The sequence below is a fragment of the Lycorma delicatula genome, chromosome 6 (genome assembly GCF_047948215.1).
Source record: "Lycorma delicatula isolate Av1 chromosome 6, ASM4794821v1, whole genome shotgun sequence".
Lineage (NCBI taxonomy): Eukaryota > Metazoa > Arthropoda > Insecta > Hemiptera > Fulgoridae > Lycorma > Lycorma delicatula.
This window is the reverse complement of record NC_134460.1, coordinates 146,654,049-146,676,183: the sequence shown is the minus strand read 5'-3', so window position 1 is coordinate 146,676,183 and position 22,135 is coordinate 146,654,049.

Below are 22,135 nucleotides of genomic sequence, written 5' to 3'. Positions count from 1 at the left end.
GATATGAAAAAAAGAATTGATAAAAATTTTATACGATGGTTCTAGAGAAACACAGATGTTTCTTTCTTCTTTAATTTGTAATAACTTGTCTCTTTACTTCTTTAACCGTATAAAACCTGCTCACGCAATTCTAGAATTCTCTCCGGAAATCCTACAGTGGTCTGGAGGATTTCCAAGCGTTTACAAGATTTACGAATCCTCGTATCATGTATGATTGAAAGCGCCCTCCTACACACCGGCACTTTCATACATAGATCTCTTTTTTTATCAACCTTCGCCTTTTTCCACCACCTCTTCTATAAAAATCTCTTCGTTTTTTTAAGTAAAAAATCACTTCAAATCAAACCAGACTTTCGTTTCTGTTTTTAGCTTACATATTTTTTTATTGATTTTTAAAATGCAAGGAATATTGAACATAAAGATATATAATTTTAGTTTTTTTTTCTTTCCAGATATAGTATATTATTTTATGATATTCATTCAAGAATAAGATACTCATTTATTAATGAGAATCTTCATTAAGCATAGTAAATTTATTTTATTTTCGTTCTGAATACTATCGATCACATTTACATAGTTTTCCTTCTTCATCTTTTTCCATAAAATTTTCATTTTTGCTCTGTTGTTGTCGCCTTTCTTCCGTCCATCTATTCAGATTTACACCTTGAATCTCTTATATAAAAGAGAATGTCCTGACTGATTCAGTGACTCATAACGTACAACCAAAACTATTATAGATAAAAAATTGACATTTTCAGGGTACCTTCGTATCTTTAAGTAGACGTGCACTAAGAAAGGATTTTGCGTAATTTTAAGGGGTTCAAATCGATAAAAAACTAAATTTCGTGTTAACAGCGTCTGTTGGACGTAAAAGCAACATACGCTATACTAAATATTTTACGATTCCATTGCAATGTTTCCGATATGTGTGTCCGCTACAGACTAAAAAAACTACTGGACCGATTTACGCGTGGGGAAGAAGGGAGGAAGGGAAAAATCGAAAAAGGTAAAAGGGAAGAAGGTGGAAAATGGAAAAAAGAAAAAAAGGGGAAAACGGAAAAAACGGAAAAAAAGGAAAAACGGGAAAAGGAAATGGAAAGGAAAAAAGAAAAAAGAGAAAGAGGGAAAGGGAAGTGGGGGGAATAGAAAGGGGAAAGGGAAGTAAGGAAAAGAGAAACGGGAGAAGGAAAGGAAACGGGAGAAAACGGGAAGGGAGAGCGAAGCGAGCCATGACTCTCTGATCGTGACGGGAAGTGTAAGTAACCACAGAGCACGGACGAAGCGGCGATGGGGTTGCTAGATTTGGGATTGTAATAAATTTTTTGTTTATCTTTACTGGACTTTTATATTGAACTATTTTAATTCATTCGTAAAATGGATCGGTCTAACAAATATTGTTCAGTTTTCTTATCTTCCTTTTTTTGTTTTCCTTTATTTAAGTTTTGGGCAATAATTCATTGATTATCCTATATATCCTGTATATTCGTTCAATATTTTTCATAAAAATTTTTATTTACCATTTTATCTGGATTTAATGAAAATCTAAATATAATATTTTTGATTAAATATTTTTTATTTATTAAAAAATAAGTTTGCTATTAAAAACGCATTGAGTGAAGCTACGTAAATATTGTGGGCGAAGTCGCGACGGGATACGCTAATCGGATATAAATTCGTAAGTAAATTATTAAAACATATTATGCAATTTTTCTTTTAAATTATAACGAATGATAACGAAAATAAGATAAAACTTTGGTTGAAAAAAATGGTAAACAATAAATTTTTAATAATAATAAATACTGCATGACCAAATTAACAATGTATTTGGAGTTGATGGCAAAGTACTGTGATCAACACTAAACTTTTTTCCGCAACCAATTTAACTTCACGCTCAGGAAAAATATGAACTAACAGCTTAAAATTGAATTTAATGAAGTTATTTGTTTTTTCTCTTCATCAAAAGTATTTAATAACACTGTTAACGTTTCTAACTTCAGTGTGAATATACGCTTTTCTCATACTTTTGGATTTGTCCTAGTTTAGAGTCTTTTTTTTAAACATTGCAAAATAAATAGGATAAAAACGATGATTAAAAAGAAATCGTAGATTAAATTTAATGATAACTGAGAAATTAAAAAAATAAATAATGCAAAATTAAATATATTCCTACTGAATGCAAATAAAAATAATAATGATTTATTAATTTACTTATTACAACAGAAGCCATAATATGTCGAATTATAAAACAAGGTGGCAAACAGAGCTTGTAATTGTACAAATTAAATTTCCACTTACCGACAGTTTAAAAAGTGTAAATCCTAGTACTTTTGGAGTGGTTACTCCATCTTCAGGAATTTTCTAAAAGATTTTAATTTAAATTCAAATTAATAATCGTTTTTAAAATCCCTGATATGGTTAAATCCGTGCTATGATTATAATAGTCGGTCGTCAAGGATAAAATTAATTCATAATAGTCGCAAACATCTTACAAACATGATGTTAGTGTCTTATTGACGACGAATTAATTTTATTCTTGACGACCGAATATTAGAAACATAAAACTTTAATTTAAAAACGATTATTGATTTGAATTTAAATTAACATCTATTAGAAAATTCCTGAAGATGGACTAACAGCTCCGAAAGTACTAGGATTTACACTTTTTAAATTGTTGGCAAGTGGAAATTTAATTTAAACAATTTTATTAATACCAACGGTGCCAAGTGCTTAGTAAATTACAGCATGTAATATTGTCCAAATCATAATCAAAAAACCTGATGTGGACAACAAATGACTTCCTTGTACGTCTCTTAAATTACATTTACACATTTATTTTCTGCATTTTATTTAAACATACACTGGTTAAATTTTATTTAATCAGTATACAAGAGTTCACTAAATAGAATAGTTTAATTATTAGTTTATATATTAATTTTATTCTGTGTCGCTAAAGTCGATATGTGGTATAAGTGAAAACGTGTCGGATCCGTAACCATGCACACATCGGTTCGAATCAGACTTCATATACATAATTGTTTTAGCTTTTTTTTTTAATTTAAATATCTTGATTTATTAATAATAATTCTCTACTGATTGTAATATTTTGTATTGTTATTATTGAATTAATTATTGTTAAAGTTTTTTTTTTACAATGAGTTATTAGAAATTATCCAAACTCCCAAAATAATAAAATTGTTAAAGTATCGGCGAGAGTTTGCCATCAACTGAAAACAACAAAATTCAAAAATTAATTTATTTATATTTTTAAAAAAATACATTTTCCGAAACAAAAAATACAGATATGTATGAAAGGCGAGATAATAATTGTTATTTATTTTTCCTACTTCATTTTCTCAGACGCAAAAATATACACCGTTAAATATTTTCTTCCTGCTCTACCAATTTTGTAACGAAATGATAGAACTTTTTTAATATAAAACAAATACGAAATCATCGAGAAAAAACTGGAGATAAACAATTTTTTAATATACTTGTATGTGTTTTTGATGCATAAATCATATAATAAAAAATTCGTCAGATTTTCTCAAACATGTTGACTGAAAATGTAAAAACTCGTGCGGCTCAATTTCATACTTTAAACAACTTCATAAATCATAGTAATTGATGTTCAATAAGTAAATGTTCTGCTTCTTGACTTGCCTTTGAAAGACTATAATTCACAATGCAAATTATATGAGTGATCATTCTATATTTCTAAATTCATGACAGTATCAAATGATTCAGTCCTGAAAATAATTAATTTATTAGGTGAAAAAATATTAACGGTTCGTAATTTTCTGTTTCAAAAATTCATTCAAGTCTAAAAAAATGTTGTATATTTTCAAAATAGCAAAACAAAACGTAAATTTCATTCGCATAATTTAAATATTTTAATCATTTTTTTATTCAATAAATTAATTTTTTCCAAGCTAATTAATGCATAATTAGAGGCAGTACTGGTAGTTATGATACTTTAGAGTGAAGGAGACATCAGAAATGATTTCGTCACTTCGAATTTTTAAAATATCATGGAAACATTTTATTAAAGGTAAAATTACATATGATTAGTATTGCGTGACAGTTAGAAACCTATTATTTCACGTAATAAGGTGTGTAACATTCACTTTAAATTCTCACAACGACCCGTACTGCCCTAATGTTGATCTTTGTTCAACACTTGGTATGTTCATTAAGTGATCTTTTTATTGAAATCAGAAATTGGTTATTGCTTATTATAGAATTTTTTCTCCGTAAAGTACAAAGTTGAACTTATTGTTGAGATCGTAATGCATTTACGTAGAACAATAAATAATAATGTTAAGAGTAAAATATTTAAGTTTCGTTCAAATTCGTTCTTAAAAGTATGAAATCGAGCCGGCAAGAAGTTTTGTATTTTCAATCAACATATTTGTGAAAATTTGAAGAATTTTTTATTATATGATTGGTGTTATTCGGTATATATACAAGTATATAAAAAAAATTTATCTCCAATTATTTCTCGATGATTTCGTATTTGTTTTATATTAAAAAAGTTCTATCATTTAGTTATAATATTAGTAGAGCAGGAAGAAAATATTTAACGGTATATATTTTTGTGTTTCAGAAAATGAAGTAGAAAAAATATACATCACAATTAATAACTCGCCTTTCATACATATCTGTATTTTTTTTTTGTTTCGGCCAATCTCTTTTTTTGAACTATAAATAAATAAATTTTTGAATTTTGATATTCGATTTTTTATGTTTTGATGGCAAACTCTCGCCGAAATCTTAACAATTTAATTTTTTGGGGAATTTTGATATCATCTGTTTTTTGTTTTCTGTTCGTTCGTTAAATTCTGTGAACATTTTGACGATATATCAAGTATATTCAATAACTATCCATATATTAATAAGAAGTTCATCTTATTTCTATGGAAAAACAAATTCAAAATTATCTTCAAATAAAGCACTCGATCTTCATGAATGAAATTTTTTTTTTGTTTCACTGCAGTAAAAATGAAATTAATACTGATCTAATTCATATCAGTCAGTTTTTCTACTCGATTTCTAGTCATCTATTAGTATTTGAGTTTTTATTTTCATAGGTTTGAGCAATTACAATAATAATGTGAAGAAAAATTTTACCACTTCTTTCTGTTTTATTTATTCCTTTTTTAATAAAACTAGTATAATCTCTTGTAAATTAGTTTTTTTTTTTTTTTTAATGAAGTGATGGGATTTAAAAAAATGTTTCATTTACATAAGAGAATTTACTATTAAAACAAGCTGTAGTATATTTTCTTTAAAATTTTTATTATTTCTAGTATACGTTACCAAGTTTTTGTAAGCTACCTAGTACTATGAAGTACTGCTATCTAGCGACGCGATAGGAAACGGGTTAAGAGAAAAAACCAGGGTTAGACGAACAAAAGTTTCACATTTTCAAATTAAAAAACGTTAAATTACAAAGATTATTATTTAATTATCGAAAACACCTATATTCATTCAGAAGATCTATTTCTGTGATGATATGTAGCTTTATTTCATCAATTTTTTTTTTTAATATTTTAAACAATTTAAAAAATTTTTAAATGTCGATTTGTGAATTGGTCAGAGTAAATAGGTCTTTCGGTGTGGACAAACTCTGGCCGGAGTCATTCTACCGAACGACTTGATTAATAAATCAATATATTTAAATTTAAAAAAATTAAAAAAATATATGTATACAAACGGAACGGACCGCAAGAATGGCGGGAGTTTCAATATTTCTTCCTACAGATCGCAGAGCCTGGACAATTTCCCTTGCTGCTGTATCGGGCGGATACAGCAATGGAAATTATTATCGGGCGGATTTCATCGGTTATTTAGTGGCGGTTATAAATTTTAACTTTTATTTATGGACGGATTTGATAATCTGCGTTCCTATCCGTATGGACCAGCGTGAAATTTATTTACTGGTTCTGACCGAAAGAGACTAAGCTTTTGAGCCTAGTAATCCCGGTGTGATTCCCCTTCAGTCCATCCGCTGAAGACCTTTCGGTACCAGCACCTACGGGCTAGCAGGAGTGTGCCTAACGGAGCCCTAGTTATTTGGAGAGAGAAATGCGGCCCCTTCTCCGGAGGGAGTCGCATATGCTGACAAAATGAAATTGTGGTCTGTTCGTGGGACGATGTGAGGAGTTGTCTAGCTTTTTATAGTTTTAACAAAATTTAATTGTGAAAAAAGTCACTTTCGCGGCCAGAATTTTCGCGCGGTTTCCATTTATAAGTTACGCGATATAGAGGTTCCTAAGCCTGGTTTGTCATCTTTTGACTCTCGTACCGCGAGAGGAAGTAATAATATCCACCACTATTAATCTAGACAACAGACCTGGTTTTGTTGAACGCAGTACAATAATTCGGCTTACGGGAAGGGTGCAATTTTTAATAAATTAGGGAACCATTTAAAAAATCTTTCCAATAATTAAAAAAAAAAAAAAAAATTAAAAAACTCTCTTTACATTAATTATATTATTACATTAATAGTTTAATCAGGATATTTAAAATTCATCGTTACTCCATTGATGAATTTTAAATATCCTCCTAATTAAACTAATTTTTAATCTAAGTTTTACATTTTGTTTAAAGTGTACTAATTATCGTCATCTGATTTTTTAATTATTTTGTGTAATTTTTTTATGTTTAGTATCGTCATATATTTGCAATCAATGTGGTATTTATCTTTTTATGTTGTGATGCTGCTCTGATCAAGGTTTTACCATGGTTTCCCTTGATCCAACTAGTCAACTTGGTTTGTTTATCCATTGAGTAACACATCTACCTGTTCCTTATGTAACCTATATATTGAATTATTACGTACCGATCAGATTAAAAGATATATTTGATTGATTTATGGTAAATTTAAGCGGTACCGAATGAATAAATGAAAAATCTGCTTATAGAACTTTTCGAAGACTGATATTAATGACAACTTAGAAACGAATAGAAAAGTCAATTCCAAAAATGAAATAATTATTCGCAAATTCTTTGATTACATTATCAAATTAATACAGCTCTTTTTGAAGTTTCTGATGAACTGAGGGTCAGTTGGAACGCTTTTTATCTACCTACAGTTCTATAAGATTAGACGCCATTTTGTATATATTTTTCGTAACCTCGCTCATTCATGTCATTAATAACATACAAGACAATCAGTTATAGGGTGATATATGAATTAGAGTTAATCTACAAAAATCCGCTTATCTACAATTCAATTCGAAGCGTTCAAGCGCTTTCGGAATTAAATTCCATCTTCAGGAACTCTCATATTCGTTCTATTTGTATTAGTAATTAAAACTTCACATGTAACTTATAAAAATTCGTGATATTTGCTTAAAACATAAGTTTTTTATATTTTTATTTTTATAAGTTACATTACAAGTTTTAATTACTACTACACATAGGACGAATATGACAGTTCCTAAAGATGGAATTTAATTCCGAAAGACTTGAACGCTTGGAATTAAAATTTTGGTAAACGGTTTTTTTTTATATTAACTTTAATCATATACTTATACCAACGGGCTATGCTTAACAAAATTATGATATATGAATTACTGACGGTATCAGAATTTTTAAGTTAACAAATGTACTGGTATCCGAATTTCACATTCAACAGCAACATTTTTTTTTCGTTATAAAATGTTACATTCACATATAGATGTGAATGTAACATTTTATAGACGTGGTGCCACGGAATACAGCAAATAATGTCAACAAATCGGTCGACCTTCAGTTCTGCAAGTTTGTCAAACCCCTGGAAGAGGAACTATTGTGCGATCGATATTTCCAAAACTAAGTCTCGTAGTTTCGTTTCCCCCATCTGAGATGAAGCAGATGGGGAAGCAGCCCCAGATAAAGATGGGGAATCAGTGTGCGCGCGCGCACGCACACATACACACGCGCGCGAATTAACAAAGTTTGGCAATAACTTTTGAAAAATTAAACAAAGAAAAATAATATTTACCTCGAAACGATCTATTTTTTTTATTTGACATCAAAACCTTTCCTAGTCATGCGCAGGGGGGAAAACAAAAATTTTAAAAGAAAAAGGTCGGGTTGTAGAATATTATTTTAAAGGCCATTGACAGAAAAAACTTCTCAATACGACAACCGGAATGGCGGTAACATAATATTTTTCACAACTAGTGAAAGCTAGTTTTAAAACTAGCCTACTGCATATCTCAAGTAAAGGTCTTAACCGAAAAAATAGGTCGTTTGCAGATTAGAGGAGTTGTTAAATTTAAATATTTTAATACTTCAATGTTAAACGTTTATTCATGTGGTATAGAGAACTTTTGAAATTAACTATAATTATTCATAGGCATCCTTAATCAACTTAGGTATCATTAAGGCATCCTTAATTGAACATACTTCCTGATATTGCCGATTGATGAAATTTTTCAGTTACTAAGGTCGAGTGACAATACAATATTCCACCATTACTTTTGCAAACATCCCCCCGTACGAGGGTAAATTAAGGGTGCGGGTGTAAAAAATTGTAAAATCTGCAAAATGGCTATGCGGGGTTTTTGGGATCCCAGATGACAAATCCAATAGCCATTTAACATAAAAACAATTACAAAACCTTGGTACGGAAGTTTTTGTGATTTCGAATTTGACAAAACTTCTCATCAGTCGTTTATATATATATATATATATATATATATATATATATATATATACGCAGATAATATTTGGCGGGTTTGATATACAGCTCCTGACGATTCATTCGAAGATGGATTGAATGAGAAATCTTTTATTTTTTTATTTTTGTCTTCAGTCATTTAACTGGTTTGATGCAGCTCTCCAAGTTTCCCTATCTAGTGCTAGTCGTTTCATTTCAGTATACTCTCTACATCCTACATCCCTAACAATTTGTTTTACATATTCCAAACTTGGCCTGCCTACACAATTTTTTCCTTCTGCCTGTCCTTCCAATATTAAAGCGACTATTCCAGGATGCCTTAGTATGTGGCCTATAAGTCTGTCTCTTCTTTTAACTATATTTTTCCAAATGCTTCTTTCTTCATCTATTTGCCGCAATACCTCTTCATTTGTCACTTTATCCACCCATCTGATTTTTATCATTCTCCTATAGCACCACATTTCAAAAGCTTCTAATCTTTTCTTCTCAGATACTCCGATCGTACAAGTTTCACTTCCATATAAAGCGACACTCCAAACATATACTTTCAAAAATCTTTTCCTGACATTTAAATTAATTTTTGACGTAAACAAATTATATTTCTTACTGAAGGCTCGTTTCGCTTGTGCTATTCGGCATTTTATATCGCTCCTGCAGCGTCCATCTTTAGTAATTCTACTTCCCAAATAATAAAATTCTTCTACCTCCATAATCTTTTCTCCTCCTATTTTCACATTCAGTGGTCCATCATTGTTATTTCTACTACATTTCGTTACTTTTGTTTTGTTCTTGTTTATTTTCATCCGATAATTCTTGCGTAGGACTTCATCTACGCCGTTCATTATTTCATCTAAATACTTTTTACTCTCGGCTAGAATTACTATATCATCAGCAAATCGTAGCATCTTTATCTTTTTTTTTTCACCTTGTACTGTTGCTCCGAATCTAAATTGTTCTTTAACATCATTAACTGCTAGTTCCATGTAAAGATTAAAAAGTAACGGAGATAGGGAACTTTCTTGTTGGATTCCCTTTCTTATTACTGCTTCTTTCTTATGTTCTTCAATTATTACTGTTGCCGTTTGGTTCCTGTACATGTTAGCAATTGTTCTTCTATCTCTGTATTTGAACCCTAATTTTTTTAAAATGCTGAACATTTTATTCCAGTCTACGTTATCGAATGCCTTTTCTAGGTCTATAAACGCCAAGTATGTTGGTTTGTTTTTCTTTAATCTTCCTTCTACTATTAATCTGAGGCCTAAAATTGCTTCCTTTTTATAAAATCTTTTATAAAAACTCATAAAAACATTTGTCGAAAATTATGACAGTTAATTAAGAGAATGAAATAAAAACTTCACTATGCAAATACTTCACTATTTCGTTACTTTGTATAGTAAATTTTTCATGGAAAATTTGTTTAATATTTTATAAATATAGGAGAAATTTTAATATATGATGTTATCTTTTAAAATCCAAATTAATCTATTAAACTCATGCAATGGATGATAATAATTTGATTAAAGTATGACTAAAAAGTATAAAGCAAGTTTATAAAAACTTTGAAAAATTTTTTTAAATACAATTTTACATTAATTTTTTTTTCAATTCCCTTTAAAGTGATTTGTCACAACCTTACCGTTTCCACTTAAACGTTTTGAGTTGCTCCTTAATCGAAGCCTCCTGGGTATTCTGGGTGAGATGACGTAATACCAAAAGATAGATTGGTTTGAGGTAGGAGCTCCATAACGTTATAAAGGTAAAAGATTTCTTTCCATTTTACATATGTAACATTTTTATTAATTTATACAGGCCTAATTATTATTTTAACTTTTGGTTTAGGATTCAATGCTCTAAATCTGGCGGAAGTCAAACGATTTTTGGACGACCGTCGAAATTACCACATTAGTGCTTATAAGCTTTCACTTGTAAATTATATTCAGAAGTATTCCTTAACCAGAAGGAATCTTAGTCTTTTTAAAGAATAGAATCTAGATATAATTCAAAACCAAAAAACACTTCCGAAATCCTAGCGGGTAAGTAGAATAACTTTCAAGAAAGAAAGTCTTTTAGAATGAATTTTTCTAAAATGTTTTTAGAAACATCAAAAGTTAAATATTTGTAAAGTTCTAAAAATTGAAAAAAATTTACATTAATAATCAAGAAAATACGAAATATATTCATTCAGCAAAAATAAAATAAAAATTTCAGTACACAAGTGTATATTTTAATTCAAATAATGTTAAAAATATAAACGATAAATATTTTGTACTAATAAGTAAGTTACACCTTAAAAAATCCAACAAACCGAATGTAATCACATTCCAAATGGTTTGGAAATCTTTTACGCTAGTGAAAATCAAACAGTTCTTGCGCGTACAGTTTAGCGTAGGCGTGTAATTTTTTTTTCTTTTTGAAAGGTATCGAACCGTAAATTTAATTCAAGCTATCCTCCTATATACTCGACCACAAAAACCGGTATGCTCATCATTGCACAGCAAAAACGATATCCCTAAACCACGGAATCAACACTTTTCTCTTTCATTCTCGAACATGAAATTTGATTAAAAAAAAAAAATTAAACTTTCAAAATAGTTTTCGGTTATTTGATATAAATTGATTTGTAAAATTAAATTTTCAGCAAATTTAATCATATTACATTTATTTTCTAATTAATTACAATTAAAATAATTTAATAGAAACTAAATTAATTATTATTTTTATTATTATTATTATTATTATTATTATTATAAAAATAATATAAATTTGAAAACTGTAATAAATAATGAAAACGACGAATTTGTAACTAAAAATTTTCAAGTAAATATATTTATATATAAAATTAACTGGAATTATGACTTAACTAGAAATAGTTGCCCTAATCCAATAATTCTATGATGCGGGTTTGACGTTAATTAAGCCATGAAATGAGTGACATCTAAATACAATCCCTACACGAACAGATGCATACAGATTTCGTACGTGAATGTTGTATCCTAATGCGACCTCATAAACATATATTCTATAATAATCTCAGTGTATATTACATGTGAACAACCGTAAAACGAATAACAGTAATATATTGATTCGGTTATTAATTAATTCGCTTAATAATTTACTATAATGAAATATGAAAAGGCGGATTTAACTCACTATCGTCGGGTAAATATTGTGTACTATACAAAACGTGAATGTACATTTTAGGCTCTAAAACATTAATTATTGTAAGTTAATTAACAAAATAACAAAGTTCTTACAAAAGTTATACAAATATTTCCAAGAATAACAAGCTTCTCATATCAGTCTTAATACAAAGTGAAGGGATGATTTTTCGTTTCCATTTTTACCCATCCGAATCTATTGTCATATATATCGGCATGCTAAGCTCTAAAAATACAGTTTGTATTCAATCCTAAAAGTGAAATCTTTGCTCTTGTCACCGCAGAAATTTGCTGTATGATGAACATCATTACTTTCAAAGAAAGGAATTGTGATAGTATCATCTATATTTCATATACTTTATTCGCGTACTGGTGTAAGAAAAATGTGGCAGATAGTATACAGCAACAAAATGATGAACCGTCTTTATACGATAATGTGTAATACATAATAACTGTCTCCACTCAGCAATGAAAATACAAAGCCTGCCGGCAGCATTAGCATGATAGGCTTTGGTGTACCATAGGTAATGTTCTATTTTTATTGACTACGCTATCTCGCCTGAACTTTCCATGTTGTTATTCCCATGTTACATTTCATTAAAGGTCTGATTATACGTGTTATGCCGATGACGAGCCTAGCGTATGATTATTTATATAAGCGACGAGCGCATCCGAGTTAGGACTATTCTTGTTACTTTTTCGTTTCTCCCCCTCCCTAAAAAGTGCAAGTTTTTCACCTGTAAATAACTCAAAATAGCAGGAAATATTGATATTAACAATAACCGGGTTAGAAAATACCACGATAACCCGGTAACAAACAAAAATGCTGTTTTATACTGGTCAATTTAAACATTCTCCATATTAACATATTTTACACATGAAAAATATAAGAATTATTGCTTGTGATTACATATATAAATTATAAATATAATCTAACCAAACTTAAGCTACGCTCATTTCGCTCGTTAACCTAGACTAACAGTAATGTTTAGATTATTTAAATAATAAATAATCACAATAATTACTGAAATTATTATTTAAACACTCAAAATATTACTGTTAATTAGTCAAGGTTAGCGAGTGTATATTAAGTTTGGTTAGATTAACGTCAAAAATTTAAGAATAACGTCAAAATTTTCAGCGTGTCAGCAAACTGAGGTCGTAGTGTGAAGGACGGTTATTCTTTCATACCCGAGACGGGCTGTACGGCAAAGCGAAGTAGCCACTGGCTTGTCGAGTTCCACCGAAACGGGGAGATATTTAATTCACGCATCCGTCGGGCGAAAATACTGAGTTCGAGTGTATTTTGACTGGTGACTGGGAATATCAGTCTGTAAACATCAATGAATGTTGATCCACGACCCACGGCGACATGTTATTAGCAGGCTGCCTACCAAGGTAACGGCTAACGTTACAGTTTCAACACAGTCTGAAATCGCAAGCCAATCAATAGGTATGATATTCTCTTCGATATCTAGTAATACATTATATAGAGCTCGTCGTTCTATAATAAATTATAATTAAAAACACATTAATTATGAGATAAAAAATAAATCTGAATAAGGTCCATATCAACTGTTTAAATACAAGCGCTTTAAGTAAAATCCATTAAATATAAAATTTGAGAAGGCGCTATTGAAAATTATTTCAGCAAATATTTAGGTACATCTAGAATGAAATGCAGAGAAATAAACTTTTTTAAAAATTAGTATTATGTGGAAAGTAATATTATTTCTGTGAAAGAAAATCTTTTAATTGTACTCTAAATTCTAAATTGGGGGGAAGATTTTTGAAATATTTTGGTAACTTATTAAAATATTTAAGTTATAACAAAAAGAGTTCTGTTGTCTATTTTGACAGATCTTGATACTGTTTTTGTAAAAATATTAATTTTTCCTTTGACTAAATTTATTGTATTATACACAGCTCTTAGGTAGATTTCATAAGAAAGCTACCTATTGTAATGTGTAGCATAATTCGACTTCCGGAAAATTTCGACATATGTTGGCGTTTCACATCCCCAGACCACAAAAAACCACCGACAATTCAAAAGTTTATATATATATATTTCACTTTCTTGTGGAGACGATAACTTCCGTAATTTTGCGCCAATCACTTTCAAATTGATACATAAAATATAACGATCCATAATCTTGGTCGAGTTCGTTAATGGGCAAAATCGGAATAGGGGACCTTTTTCGGAAATGAGGAGGTCTTTTTCGATAAAAACAAAATATCGCTATAACTTTCTTATTAAATAAAATATCGAATTCGTTTAAAGTCCCTACTATTCTTTGGATAAGGACCTAAAACAAATCTGATTAAAGTTTTTTGATATCACCAACCATTGCCCCAGGTAATGGAAACAATGGGGTTTCGAAGACAAAAAGAATCATACCTCCCCTAATAGGCACAGTATCGAATCGGTTTAAAGCGGTCGTTAGTCCTCTAAACATTACCTAAAACTTTTGTCTGTAACAATTTTTGATATGACCAACCCTTACGGCAAGGGATGATCAAAATTTTGCTGGAATTGTAAGAAGGGGCTTGTCGTTTGCTAAACACGAGAAACTTTTTTTCACATACAACCATTGTAGTATTGAGTAAATTTGAAGTTTTTCTTAACTTCAAGGTGGAAATCTTTTTTATCTCCTACTTATTTTTATTTTTTATTTTTTTTGACTCTCCTCCCCTGAGCCGGTCCGACTGGTTGGTATTGCGCCACCCAGGGGAGTGCCTGTTGTACTCAAATGGGCCTTCCCACCTACCGGCTGTACGTCCGACATGGCAGGTCGGCCCACCGGTCAGTTCTTTTGAGTCTATTGATATGCCCATCTATATATATCGCCACGCCATACCGTGATTGTCTTGACGTGACGATCGGGTCTTTTCTTTGATCTTTCCTATCAAGAAAACCCTTGGAGTCCCCAGTGGCTCATCGAAACTGGCACACCTCAGCATGCCAGTCCTCACCACTGGGGCTATCCGCCCTTCCCTATACTAAGATCAGAACCCCGATCTCCTCTCGTCCTCATTTTTCTGCGTTAATATTTTCTTAATAGCTGAATCAACTCTCTTCCAGGCATCTTCACTCTGCTACATGTGATTAATTAATCTGCCGTTACCATCAGGTGATAGATCGATGTCTACTAATACTTCCTTCCATTTATGGCAGTCAGTAAATGTGTGCTCAACATCATTTTCGCGATCGCAATACATACATTCCGTCGATGTTCTTCTACCGATTCTGTGCAAGTAAAAATTAAAGTTGTCATACCCTGTAAAGTATTGTGACAGGTGAAAATTCACTTCCATCTACTACTTAGCACCGGTGAAATCTACCTCCGCCTGCCAGCGTAACAAAAGGGATTGCTTTTTTTTTTTTTACTTTTACAAATTCAAAACATTTTTCCGTTAAGTTTTTTTAATAGTATTTTTTTTTCATAGACTTTATTACATAAAATATATCAGAATTAATTTTTCTTTAAGTTTTGATCTTAATTTTTCTTTTAAAATTAATCAAAATTTTTATAAAATTTCATACTTTTTATTTTCTTTTTTCCCCACAAAAGGTTGCAACTATTTCATCTGGAAATAATTCAAAATAGCAGGAAAAAGTATTGATATTAACAATAATCACATTGGAGAATAACCCTATAACCTGATATAACCATTTATATTACCGTTTTTATAAAAATTTATATTTATTTATTTTATATAAGCTAACCAAACTTGAACTACGCTCACGTCGCTCGCTAACCATTATTAATTAACAGTAATGATTTCAGTATTTAAATAATAAATTCAATAATTATTGCAAATATTTATTATATTATATTTTATTTTTCATATGTAAAATATGTTAACATGGAGAATGTAAAAAATGACCGATATAAAACTGCATGTCAGTGTGTTATCTGGTAATTGAGTTATTTATCCAACCCGGTTATTGTTAATATTTCCTGCTATTTTGATTTATTTCTAAATGAAAAAGTTGCAAACTTTTGGGTTATTGTTAATATCAATATTTCCCGCTATTTTCAGTTATTACCAGGTGAAAAACTTCATTACTGTGGTGGGAGGGAGAAACGAAAATATACCTAAAATTTACGCATTTATCAGTCATTTAACAAAGTTATTCTACTTCAAACCTAAAAAAAAACGTGTTTTAGTCACCTAATTTTCTATTTTACGTTGTTTATCATAAAACAACTAGAGATAGTGTTTTGGGTACTGTTTTATTCGATTTTCAGGTCAAAAAACATAAGAAACCATCATGTTCATCCTTATGTAACGCCTTAAAAATTATAGTATTCCTCATTTCACCGGGGAAACTGAAATCCGGGTGAAATTATTCGCTACTCGTAGCTTTATAACGAAGCGTTTTCGGATATATATCTTTATGATTTTTTTCCCTTATTTCAGGCTCTAGAATCAGTTCCCAAATTATTTCCATTTCCTCCTGAATCACCCTGTTAAACACATTAGTTAGCTATTCAAAAAAAGATTTTTAATGTTGTACATAACGAAAAAAAAATCTGTCACATTAATGTAATTTCAGATAAAGTAAAAATTATATTAATTCCAAACAACTGATTCTTTTATTACTTATTGTTCTGTATAATAAATTATAAGTACACTTAAAATACCAGTAAACAAAAAAAAACATAACTGAAAGATACACACACACACACACACACACACAAACACACGCACACACACACACACACACACACACATACACACACACGCACACACACACATATATAAAAACACATAAAACATATTTTTTATTTAAAAAAAAAAAATGGAACAGAAATTCAACTGGTGTTGTTGAGGAGAGGATGTAGTAGGTCAGGATATCGCTTAGTTTGCACAGTCTGCACCAATTTGTGTCACTAGAGTGTACCATCATGGATGCAAGGGGAGGAAGTAGGAGAAAAGAGTGAATAAGAATCCCGGTTAGACGGAATAGCAAAGAGAGGGATTGAAAAATAGCACGAGAGGAGAATGGAAACGGTAGAACGTATCCACAACACTCATTAATCCTGGTTTTATTACCTTTTTAATTTATAATAAATCTTTTTGTTTTTATGTACAGTAAAATGTACTAAAATTTAAACGATAAGATTTATATTTTAATATTTTATCACAAAATTATTAAATTAAATTATCAGATTATTATCGCAATTATTTTTTAATACTTTCATATATATATATATATATATATATATATATATAAAAAAAATTAACGGATATTTTTAATTTATAATTAATAATAAAAAAAAAGTATGTAATAAAAAGAGTAACTACTAGAAAATTCCAAATTATAGTCGAAGGATTTTTTTTAGGGGATCTTAGGCTACCCGATAGATATCCTGAAGGTGATAATTATACTCCAGCACGCCCCACAGGAAACCCATTCATCAGATAAAATCGACAATACAGAACGGCTTGGTTTTTAGATATATAGACCCGAAGGATGCTGCTAATATCCATAGACCCAAATTCAGGAAAAAAAAATTGATGTGGAACCACATGACTTCCTTTACGCCTATTAAATACACATATTTTTTTAATGAAAATTACATAAAATTTTATTTCACTAATAACTTCTGATTTATTCAGATATATATTTTTTTTAATTATTGAATTATTATTTATTGTAATTTTTTTTCAATCAGAGTTTGGTAATTATTAATAAATCAATATATTTAAATTAAAAAAAAAATAAGGAAATAAAGTCGGATTCCAACCGATGTGCTATCATCCCCTTTCAAGATCCAAATATTTGATTAATTAAAATTTCATCTAGCTGTAACTCTTGAACCAATGAAAATAAGTACCGCTGATGATATATCGTTGAAAATCTCTCAATGAGGGCTTATTACTGCAGTTAAAAAAAATTCCAAAATCCAAATTTTTTTTGGATTATGGACTTACACACGTATGTACAGACATCACGCTGAAACTAGTCAAAATGGATTCAGGGATGGTCAAAATGGATATTTCTGTTGAAATCTGGAAACCGAAATTTTTCGCGATCACAATATTTCCTTTACTTCCTACAAGGAAGTAAAGAAGCATTCCATCCCAGATTAACTAATAAAAAGTGAGAACCCAAAGGTTTCCGTTTGCCTTTTCCACTGAACTAAGCATACTGTTTCAGATCGGTAAGTCAAACCCATCAAAATATAAGAAATGTTGAATCCTACCATCGATACCTTAATCTTGTTCACCGGCAGGATTATCTCTTAGTGAAACGCATAAATCTTAGAGAAATAAATTTGGTTAATACATCATGTACTTCAGATGCTTTGCACGTATCATAGTGCTTAAAAACGGTAGGGTAGATATTTGGATTGCTGTAAAAAAATTTGTTATATATTCTCTAACTCAACTAAGCATGGGAAATTTTTGTTCACAAGGCCATAAAATACCTGAGAAATAAAAATCTTAAACAAAGCAGCATCTACACGTTCCACATATTAACAGATTTATTCCCAGTAGAGGATAATAAAATGAAATTGAATATTTTATAGTTAATATATAAAGACCGCTTACCAACAATTGTATTTGAAACGTTCAAGCGCTTTTGGAAGTAATTTCCATCCTCAGGTACTCAATGCAATTCGTCATACTTGTAACCATAATCAAAACTTCACATTTTTTTGCAGTTTTAATATTTACGGATTATCTCAACTGTTCGCTGAGCACTTGAGACAACCACATTGGCAGGACGTTTACGTTGACTTAACCTTATATATATATATATATATATATATATATAATTTTGTTTGTTTGTCCTGTATGTGTTCCTAGACCATTCATCCGATTGATATGAAACTTTGGTGAGTTGTGCGCACGCCCGGGAAGATTTCTGAATTAATTTGGACCCAATAGGTGGCGCTGTGGTCGAGATATTTCGAGAAATTGTATTTATGATCCGATTTGGCTCATATTCAGAATATGTGATACATGAAAAGAAATACCTCCAAAAAAAGTACCCGCAAGATGGCGCTGGAGTTATGATATTTGGAAAAATTGAATTTTTGGTCCGATTTGGCTCATATTCAGAATATATATTAGTTACGTGAAAAAAATTTTTTTTTTTCGAAAAATGGAAAAAGGGGAAAAAGTGAAATAGGGGGAAAGGGGAAGAAGAGAAGAAGGGAAAAAGAAAAAAGGGAAGATGCGAAAAAGGGAGGAAGGGAAGAAGGGAAAGGTAAAATTTTGTGTAGTTCCGTAATGTTCACTTTTTTAATATTTTATAAAACTTTCATTTGTGTTCATTTAATCTATATATATACTCAAATCTAGCAACAGCTAACCATTGCCGGGTCAGCTAATTTTAAATATATATCGACCAACTGTTATAATTACGCAAATATTAAAAATGCAAATAAAAATAACAAGTGAAGTTTTGATTATGGTTACAAGTATGACGAATTACATGAGTTCCTGAGTATGGAAATTACTTCCGAAAGCGCTTGAACGTTTCAAATACAAATTTTGTAAGCGTTTTTTTTTTTATATTAACTATAATTATATACTTATATCAACGGTCAATGCTTAACAAAATTATTATAAATTGAATATTTTCCTTACACCGTTTGTACCGAGTTGAGTTTATATGGCTGCCCGATATATCAATATAATACCAATAAATCTTACGTATATATTGTATAATTATAAATCGTTCTTAAGGTGATAATTTTATAACTTGATAAACGACGTCATCGGCAACGTACATCTTCGCTAAAACATATAGGCTGTCCTTAAGGCTCAACATCACGGCATGAAAGGATAAAATATATATTCTTCGCATTAGGTTTTAGAACAATAGGCGGTCGAGGACGGTTAGTTATCGTGGTGTACGGGAAGGGGGGACACTACCTTAACACCTCTCTTAAGAGGAATAAGGTTTTGAAACAAAGACCTTTGAACGTAAAGAGTTAGAGGTTCAGAGGTCGGCTATTAATATCGCTCAAGCGCAGTATATTTAAGCTTACAAACATAAAATTACTTACCGTATTATGAAGCTTAATAGGAATCAAAAGACGTTAAAAGCTTTTATGACGGCACTTAAAATCTTTATAAATCAATAACGCGATAAATTATTACACTTCTTAAACTCTAAATTAGAAAATTAGCTCTAGAAAATTTATTTTTATAGAACAGCTTTACTCGTAGTAATAATGGTCGTAACTGTCAACAGAATTGGTTGTAAATTATAAATCTTGTTAGTAGATAAATGTTGGTAGGTAAGAAACTGAAATAGTACAGCATTTCATTTATCATCGAATGTAATTGCTCAGCTGTTAGGTTAATATAAAAAAATTTAAACAAATATTAAAATTTAATCCACCGGGTTGGTCTAATGGTAAACTCCTTGTCATAAATCAACTGATTTCGAAGTATATGTTCTCAGGTTCAAATCCTAATAAACGTAGTTACTTTTACTGTAATTTGAATACTAGATCGTGGATACCGGTGTTCTTTGGTGTTTTTTTTTTACCTCCGGGACCACCGTTAGGTATTGCTTCAGAGGATGAGGTGAATGAAAAATTTTTTAACGTGTGAAAATGCCATGCCATGTCGGGATTCGAACCCGGGACCTCCGGATGAAAGGCCGAGACCGGATAGAGGCCGTTATTTGGTGGTTGGGTTTCAATTAACCACACGTCTCAGGAGTAGTCGACTCGAGATTTTTCAAGACTACAAATTTTCCGGTACAGTTACATTGTACTGCTAATGACTTGAATTGTTGATGCGACTATACGTAAAAGAATTAAAGAAAAAATATATATATATTAAAATTTAAAGTTTTATATATATACTTTTTTTAATATCTTTTTATTTATAGTTGTATCAACAAAAAAAGCCATTAGAGATTGGAATGTAAATCTAAATCTATCGGTTGAATGTTTCTTCCTGAGATATGTGGTTAATTAAACCCCAACAATTAAAATCCAATTTAAATCTACAAAAACCCTCGATTTCGAAATTAACTGATTTACGATGATCGGTTTTACCACTAGACCGATCCGGTGGTTAGATTTATGTATTAAAATATTATTTTTCCACTAAATTATATTTTATTTTAATTTGGTTCTTTCTATTTAACAGAAAAAACTTACACATCTTTACCGTCGAATAACTTTTTTTTCTAATTATAAACCAAAACAAACACGTCGCAATTATTATTCTTTTAAAGAAATGTTTTTATAACAAAGAAAAATATTCCTACCTTAACATTTTAGGTGGATTAATTTAAACCAACAAAGATGAGAGACTACTTAAATCAAATTAAACTTATTTTTAAATAAAACAGGACATATGATATTGTAAGCCTAGACATCCAAAAATATTACTGAATAAAAGAGATACATTAAAAGTTGTAAGGTTCTTTCATTTTCAGCGCAAAAAGAAATTTTTCAATAAAACAGAAAGTATGTGTAATATCAACCAAATTCTTTTTTTTATTTTGAACCTTATAACAATAAATTATGTTCAAAAAACAATATCGCTTACAGTCTTCCACGGCTTTGCTTGATATAGTCTATCAACAAAATATTTGTGACTCTTTCGCAAGCAAATTTAGTGAAAAACAGCTTGAATTCCACTAATAACGCGTTGAATAATTGTCTTTAAGTTATCAGTCGTTAGTGATTTGTTGCTATAAACTTGCGACTAAACATAATTCCAGAGAAGAAAGTCTAAAGACTTAAATCGCATGATCTTGGTGGAGAAATGACATTATAATTTCGTAAAATTATCCATTCATCAAACTTAAAACGCAACAACTGAATTGTTTCAGCGGCTCTGAGGTATGTGGCACCATCCTATTGAAATCAAATCTCATTCAAATCAAAATGTTCTAAATTTGCTTACAAAAAATCACGAATCATACCTCCACAGCATTCATCATTTACTGTAACAGCACCACCTTGCTTATTTCTGAAAAAAAGGCCCAATGATGCCAATAGGCCGTAATCCACATAAAGAAGTGATTTTTTTCATATGTAATGGTCGCTGAATCTTTTGTGAATTGGAATTTCATGATTTGCAAACCTTATTGAGGCGTGTAGCGTTCAATGATGATTTGTCATAAACTACTGAAAACAAATTATGCTTGAAAATTTTGTTTAAAAAATCAACGTCGCCACCCCACTATTAATTATTAATTTTCAATTATCAATTATCTGCGCTCTATTTTAAAGACCCCTTATAATGCGCCTAAAATAAAAAAAAAACCAAATAAAATTTAAAGAATAGAACTTTAATATCAACTACTCCACTTAACTAG